We start from the raw sequence: 8,283 nt of genomic DNA, 5'->3' as shown, positions 1-8,283 counted from the left end.
AAAACTTTTTATACATATTAAATACAGTACACTCACTCTGTAGGCGGTGCGATTTTGATTATTGAATCAAACGACATACATACATAGTTTTTTTTCTGGTATTGCGATCGCCGGAATCGGAGTCTGGACCTCGCAATGGCAATTAATGGGCTTTGCAGCATTGGTCAGAGTCAACAACTGTTAGATTTTACAACGCTCTTTCACTATTATGCCGTGGGAAGTAATAAAGCCTTTAACTTCATCTTTACTGAAGTGTGTTTTTTTTTAATTGGAAATTTATTATTAATTTCTTGAATAGTTAAGGGATAACTACCTTTTCGCTGAAATTTAGTATATAGTATTTACAAACAAAAACAAACATCTGAGTAAACAGCATAACTAACAATACAATAAGCATTTATGCTAGGGTCCTTTTTTCATTTTTTATTGTTTTAATAAAAAAATAATAATTCAGGAATAAACGCCAAAGTAGTTAAAATAATCAAACATTAGAAGTTGGTACAAAATGCTTTGACGGAAATGGAAAAATTTATGAAAGGCTTCTGTAATTTGATTTGTTTTAGTCAGATTTTAGAAATACTAAGCACATACGTAAATATTTTAAGAATTTTGTGTGTAAATAAATATTTCTTAGAAATGGTGAGATTCATAAATATGCACATAAGTACATACATATCTACATATGTATGCAAATAAATTTTTTTACATACCTTAATCAAATTTTTTATTTTAGTAGGACCCTCTAGAGCGTTTCTTGAAAAATGAAGTGTTTAGTTTACCTTTTCCCGATGAAATCTGTAAAAAAATATTTGATTATTAGTTTTTGTTTGCCTCTTAAGCCGGTAAGAAAAATTTTGAAAACGATCTTTATAATTATTACATACGTACATAATTATAAACTTTTATTCGGACATTGTTTAAATATGCATTTTGCTTTTACCAACTTTTGAATTTTGAACATCTAACACACATACACATACATAAATGCATATACCTAGTCAAATGCTCCCACCTACACTCACACACATACAAAAAAAGTACAGAGTTGTACCTGAAGAACTTTTTTTCATACAAATACATTTGTACCTATGCCGACCACTTACGTAAGGTTAGAGTACCCGATCACATGATTGTTACACAAGAGAAGTTTATGTGTTGCAACCTGCTCAAAAAGTTTAAAAAAATTAAATCAGTAATTTTAGTTAAACATTTTACACATACAGGTGTCAGTAGAAAGGAATTATAAAAGGCTCTATGTCCTTTTATATATTTCTGAAGAGGGTTTCCAAATGTATAAAAATTCAGAATAAATTTAGTAAGAAAATGACATAAATGAAATTGGTTTATACGGGTAGAAAACGAGAGAGGTTCAAGCAAGTATTATTTAATGAGAGGTTAAATGAAATACATGTTGCAATACGACTGTATATCGAAAGAGCTTAAAGAAAGATTTTTCTCCAAAACTATTTTTTTGGAAAGGGTTGCTACCTCTTTTAAACGTCAAATTTACTCTTACTAAATTTAAATATTATATCAAACTAACTTACATATTTATATCAACTTATTTTGTAAGAATTTTATCGTCTTGGTCTGCTGGTTGTCTCGGAGACACAGCCGCTAAATTTAAAAGTAGAATACGTGGTATGGTTAAGAGCACATCCAAGTCAAAAACGAAAGCACACACTAAGAAAAAAATATCGATAACAAAAGCGATAATAATATCCATAGCAAATTCGATAAAAAAATCGATAAATACATCGATATCAATAACAAAATGGATAATAATATCAATAGCAAAATTGATAGCAAAACCGATAAGAATATCGATAACAAAATCGATAAAAACATCGATAACGAATTTGATAACAAAATCGATTACAAAATCTATAAAAAATCGGAAAGTTCCGAAAATATCGATAGCAAAATCAATAACCATATCGATAAAAATTTCGATAACAAAATCGATAAAAAAGATCGAAAACAAAACCGACCACAAATCTTTGATACGAACCAAAAACCGAACCACTTTCTTTAAAGGTTTAAAGGTTCGTTTAAACCAAGTTTCAATAGATAAATGTACCCACTTTTTTCTTTTTGTTAAACATGGTAATACCTACCATGTTTGTTTACCATGTGACAATATCAAATGTAAAGGCAACCTATCTCTATCTCTAGCATTTTTATAGGATGAAATGCTTTTTTTATTTCCATGTTATGAGCTTTTTCAAGTGATTTCACTTGATTTTCACGTATTTTTTATACAGTAAACTATCACCACTGGAATTTTATAAAATAGTATATTTTTAAATGATTTTAAAATGTTTTTTTGCTTCTCCTGTAAAATAAAAAAATTCTTGGTTAGGGCCTTTGTGAATTAAAGTGACGATATGCATATATGTATGTATCAAAAACCCTTTTGAGAAAAAGAATTTAATATCACGTAGTTTTCTGTTTACCGCCATCACAACCCTCTCTTCACCCCTGTGCGTTGCGCTGTAGTCCCCCTTGGTAGCATTGGCATGCCTGGATGTGGACCAATTCAATGCACAGCCAACTAGCCAACCAATGAAAATCGATGATTTTAATTAGTGGCATACAAACATGCATACAATCACAGAATCCCTGCAGAGCAACCCCAAACTAGTCGGGAAAAATACTAGTTTACAACTAGAATTTCCTCACTGAAACCATACTAGTTCGAAAATGACCAGACTTGTACCAAGTAGAAAACGATTTATTCATCCCCTGTTTTATTTGACTTCGACAGTTTAATGCAATGAATTACACAAAATATTATAACTCTTATTTGGGTATATTGTAAACCGTTAAAGCGAGTACGTATTCAATTACACCAGACATGTTAAATAATTATTAATGTTCATAATGATTATTAAATAAAGCATGTTTTTTTGGATAACCGTTTAATGATTAAATACCGGTATTAGCACCTTTTTAATGATTAATAATTAATTACTTAAAAAAATTAAATTAATTGATTAATTTTAGTTACATCATTATTTTGTTATTTTTGACAATTTTTAGTTACTTTTGACTTTTGTTTATTACACGATTAATATAATTATTTGATTAATTTCAATTATCAATCAACAAGCCAAACTGTAGACAAAAACTAAAAAAAATTAATAACTGCTTGAATTATTTATTTATTTTATTCTTATCCAAATCACAAATTTTAAATATTAATTATTACTTTTATTAAATTTTCAAAATAAAGGACTGAAATGTGCAAAGCTAATGAATGCAATTTTTTTTAATGATAACTTTTATTTTTATTTTAGTTCACTCAAAAATGAACTAAAGTATTAATTTTATTTTTAACTAAAATGTTTTCTTTGCAAATTAAATATTATTAACATAGATAAAAAATATAGTATTTCTTGTAGCTGAAAGCTTTTACTTTTAATAACATTTATTTAATGGAAAATACATTAAAATTTCTGTTCGAAAGTTTGATATATTTATGTATTTATTTTTTGTTTTAATTAATACTCAAAAAATTCAACACTAATTATTGGCCAATCTATGGCTGCTAAATAAAAAATATGTAATATATTAAAGAGTACTTAATCAAAAGTTTTTTTTTGTATATTCATGAATTCATTTTATTTTTTGACTCCCAAAGTAGTGGTTTTGGCCCATAATTGGACTAGTATTTTCACGTCTATTTTGAATTAGAATGAGACTGGTATATTTCTGACCGAAATCTGACAACTGCCATCTCGTAGGACGTTCCCATGTTAAAAATACCAGTTGATTGCATGCAAGAAAGATAGTTGGCTGACTAGTTGGGCATGCGGGTCATACTAGTTGGGAGGTAGTTTTCAACTAGTACATTTGACGACAGGGATGCTACAAAAGATGCACATACTCAAACACATGTTATGTGTTGCATAAGTAAATATCAAAATGGAATATAAGCTGGCCTGTGCGCAGCATTTCGCCGGCATAAAACAGAGCGAAAAGTGGATTGCAAGCAAAACCACGACGCGACATTCGGACGTTGAGTTTTTGGTCCAATTAGGCAAGCAAAGGCTAAATTCTGTTGAAAATTGGTAGTGGGTGGTAATGGGTTGTGGAATGGATGACCTCGTTATGCGAAGTTTCTATGAAAAATTGGCTATTGACTGATTTTGCGCGCCCACGCGTTTTCATAAGTATCGTCTTGTATATATGCAGTTATGTAACTACATATACATATGGATATGTCTTTAGTACGCATGTTAAATATATCCAAGCCAACCAGCGGAGTCCGCAAGGTGTACAATTCGGACTCCCTGTGCGGTGAGCTTATGCTCCTAGGTAGGCTCTGAAAAGAGTCCCAAAGAAGCATAGCCTCGGGAGAAAAATGCCTTTCAATATATTTGAAAAGGACTCCTTAAATGAGTGATTTCGAAGTCCAAGAATGCTCCCTCTGATAATCCGCAAAGATTCGGTCTGGAGTCCTCTATGCGCCTACGATTTTATGAAAATCATCCGAAGATAACTTAGACGTAGTATTTTGGGAATGCTCTGATAATAGACCAGAAAGTAGGAGTCACAGTTTTTCAAAATGCGCCAACTTTAATTATATAATTTAAATTTCTTCATCACTTCTTTTTATTGAAAAAATGTAAATTAAAAAAAAAAATAATATTTTACATTTCTGTAAAAAAAAAAAAAAATTATGAAATAAATAAAAAAATTTTCTTTTTTTAAAACGTTTCAGTGTAGTGTGGAACTACTCGCTCTATTTTTTTTTTTTGAACCACTCTTTTTTTAAGCCGAATTACGGTAAATTGCAAATATGTATCTCGAAAATATATCCATACCAAAAAAATTAAGTCGATTTTCGGAATCACCGAGCATATCTATATAGGTATTGGCAGTGTAATTTATCAACAGAGCTTTTGATTTCTGTGCTAGACTTCCAATTCTTGATAAATTTCAAAAAGTTTACAAATTATAAAAAACATTTATTTACCAATTACCAAGTGCACAGAATCAGGCTGTTAGTGTATAAAAACTTATGTATCTAAACTAAAGCATGATGAGCATCAAAATCATCGCCTAAAAGGCACAGTAATATCCCAGTTAGCCAAATGCAGAGCGCTCCAAATATGAAGTAAAAAAGGACTACCATAGAAACACCAGGAAGGAGCGTTTTTGGAGCGCTCCGAATATGGAGTGGAAAGCGAGCCAAAGTGTTTTTTGTTATCTTATTTTCCTCATAGAAATTGGATAGTGGTGTTTGAAAGAATCAGGCTTGCCATATTTTCGTTTTAGTATTTCTCAAAAATAAATGAACGCACACATTCTTTTTCAGACAAATTTGTTTGCTAAAAAAAGGAAACACAAAAATAAAATATTTCCGCTTCTGGCTTAAGTTGACTTGTTGAGTAATCAGTAATGATTTCTTATGGTAAGTTAAATTAAGTTAAGTCTAGACGAACTGAGCTTTTAGCCGCCCACGATTCGTCAGCAATTAGCGAATGGCGAACCGAACGAAATCACTGAGATGCAACCAAATTCACCAACGTTCATCGCTGTTAGCTAACTTTGTTATTTCTAAATTTGTTGTTGCTTTCACATACACATTTCTCTCTAAGCTAGCACCGATGAACTCAAACAAGCATCCAAGGCGCCTATAGTACACGTATGTATGTAAGCACATACAGAGGTACAGAGCTACACACTCTTACATTCATATTGGTCCATTTATAGCCGCCACGCTTACATATTCACATTTAAGTTCATTAAAAATCACGAAGCGTTTCATATTTCCGAGGACATAAACGTACGTGCGTAAAATACGCAACGCATGCAAAAAAAAATAAAAATATTAAGTAACCAAAAAAAGCGAATAAATACGTAAAAAAGCCACAGGCCCAAAGCAAGCTATCAAAAAAAGCGACAGCAGCACTTAGGGACTATGTTAAGCCCACTTATACAAAGGCAACACGAAAAAGTGTCAAAATTTTGCGAAAGTAAAACGACTGCATACATACATATACATATGCATACATTTCCATCCGACATGCGGCCCCTCGTCCTCAAGCAAAGCTGTTGTGACAGAACCTAGAAAGGCTATTAAAACAAAAGTGGGAGGTGGGGGTGTAGGTGCAGAAGGCAACGTGCCCTTGTAACTTTTCGTCGACTTTGTCGCGTACGCAATGCCCGGCAACGGTTAAAGTTAGTATAACAAAAAGGACGAGACTCAAAAGAGTATGCGGTTGGGGGGNGGGGGGGGGGGGGCACGTGTGAGCTTCGAATAGCTAAGTGGCGAGTTCGTTGAATTCTTGAAGAGCTGCGCATAGATTAAGTTAGTGCATGAGTTTAAGTGTATATCTTAAGTATCGTTAGTTAGTGTAGGCAGTGAAATGGCATCTTGTTGCGCAGGCAGGCTGCACACAGCTTTTGACAATCGGACGAATCAAATATACAATATTGTTGGACATACATATAAGTAATTTTAAAAGTGGGGATGGCCATGATCTTTAGCTAGTTGATGCTCATGAGCAGGGCCGAAGAAAATAAGCTAGAAAAATCCATTTTAAAAATAAAAAATAAAATAAAATTTGGTAAATATGCTCGCAAAACAACAAAGATTAAGTAAAGTTTTATTTTTTTTTTATTCAGTTGTCCAGTTCAAGTATTGCTTTATATTCTCAAAAAAAAATAAAAAATAACAAAAAATATATGCGCTGGTCGTTTTGAGGTAAATTATTTTTAATCTTTTCAAAAACACCAATGCCTTCCCGTATAGACCCACAATTGGTTTTACATTTTTGTATCCAATCAGAAATGCAATTGAAGTTAAGGGTTAATAAAAACCAAATCTGTGTTTATGTTATTATTTGTACATATTTCATTAAAAAAAAATCCAAGAAATGGTAAAGAAAAAGTTATTGAGACAAATTTTCTTATAAGCTTAGTATCCAGCTCTCAAGAAAAGCAAAAACTCTATACAAAATAACACACAAGAAATGGCTAAGAAAATTTATTGTCAAATTTCCTTAACCTTAATGTCAACAACCTATATCTTGGCAACTAGACATCGGCGGCGTCTTGCGCTTATTTGCAAATAGTACCACCAATCAATACTTATTTGACGCCGGTCGACAACTAAGACATGTACAGTTGCAATGTACTTTTGGCCGTGGATGATGAGGATGATGAGGTTGAATAACCCAAACACTTTCTGCCAGGCTATCCAAATTTCAAGAGGTTAAGATTAAAATATCTTCGGTTGAACTTAATAAACAACCCTGAAGAACACTCGGGATTTATAAATACTAAACGGGTACGGTAGGGACGGTAATCATTATGAGTAAAATAGTTTAAATCAGCATTTCATCAATTTTTTATGATTCTTATTTTTTCGCTCAAAAATAGTAATTGTTATTAAGTTTTATTTTTACGCCCAACGAAAATAATTATTGGTCGACTTTATATTTTCGATCACAAATAATGGTTATTTTAGGATTTTTATTTTTTCACTCGGAGATAATAATTGTAGTTGATTCCAAAGATTTTTTTTTTATATATGTTCAATATTAAAATTAATATAGAAAAATTAATATAGAAAAATTTAAGATTTCTATTTTTAAAGTTGAAAGTTTGAACAATAAAAATTTTCTATTTGATTGACGAACCACAAAAATCACATAAATCTAAAATTTCCAAAATTACAAAGTTGAAATGAACACAGTACAATAAAAGATAATAACACAAATACAAAATGTGATTTTTGTGGTTCGTCAATCAAATTTTTGATTATTCAAACTTTTCTCGAATTGCTAACAACATAAAAATAAATTAAGTTTTGTTAACTTTTAATAAATATATAAAAAAAAAAATCTTTGGAATCAACTACATTTTTGGCGATCCTGCCAGGAGAAGCTGACCAATCTATTGGTAATTAAGGATTAGAAACATAGGAGACTAACGCAACATCGCCACAAGAACCGCGGAATTCTACATACCTATGGAAGTTAAACAATCAGCAGCCCCATTGCTTCGGCTATAGATCCTTTAAGCTCTACAACTCCTTTTGAAGGCGTACCACCACTACCAACGCAGCCCACATTGTTAACAGATCCGTTTGGGCTTCCAGCGCTTTAACTCAATCAGGAAGAGTGCAACACTGGCGGTTTCTTTGTTAACATCAGCAATCTAGTGCAATTTGGAGTGGCAGTTGAAGCAATACAATTCATATACGCAATACACAAGTCAATTACGCGACACGAAGCACAATCGCGTGGTAGCTACAAGTACGACGACGAC

At 31.9% G+C, this 8,283-nt stretch overlaps 1 long non-coding RNA gene across 1 annotated transcript in view; it reads right to left on the bottom strand.

The window, feature by feature from the left end:
- Nucleotides 1-730: 730 nt before the first annotated feature.
- LOC108361512 (uncharacterized) overlaps nt 731-8,283 on the bottom strand; it is a 132,485-nt gene continuing 124,932 nt past the window's right edge. Inside the window, exon 3 of the long non-coding RNA XR_001847310.1 lies at nt 731-795. This is a non-coding gene — a long non-coding RNA (uncharacterized LOC108361512). The remainder of the gene's footprint in view (nt 796-8,283) is intronic.

This window comes from Rhagoletis zephyria, unplaced genomic scaffold, assembly GCF_001687245.7.
Source record: "Rhagoletis zephyria isolate East Lansing unplaced genomic scaffold, Rhagoletis_zephyria_1.1 Rzeph_scaffold_00780, whole genome shotgun sequence".
NCBI lineage: Eukaryota > Metazoa > Arthropoda > Insecta > Diptera > Tephritidae > Rhagoletis > Rhagoletis zephyria.
The sequence above is the reverse complement of the archived record's forward strand: the minus strand, read 5'-3'. Positions and strand labels throughout refer to the sequence as shown.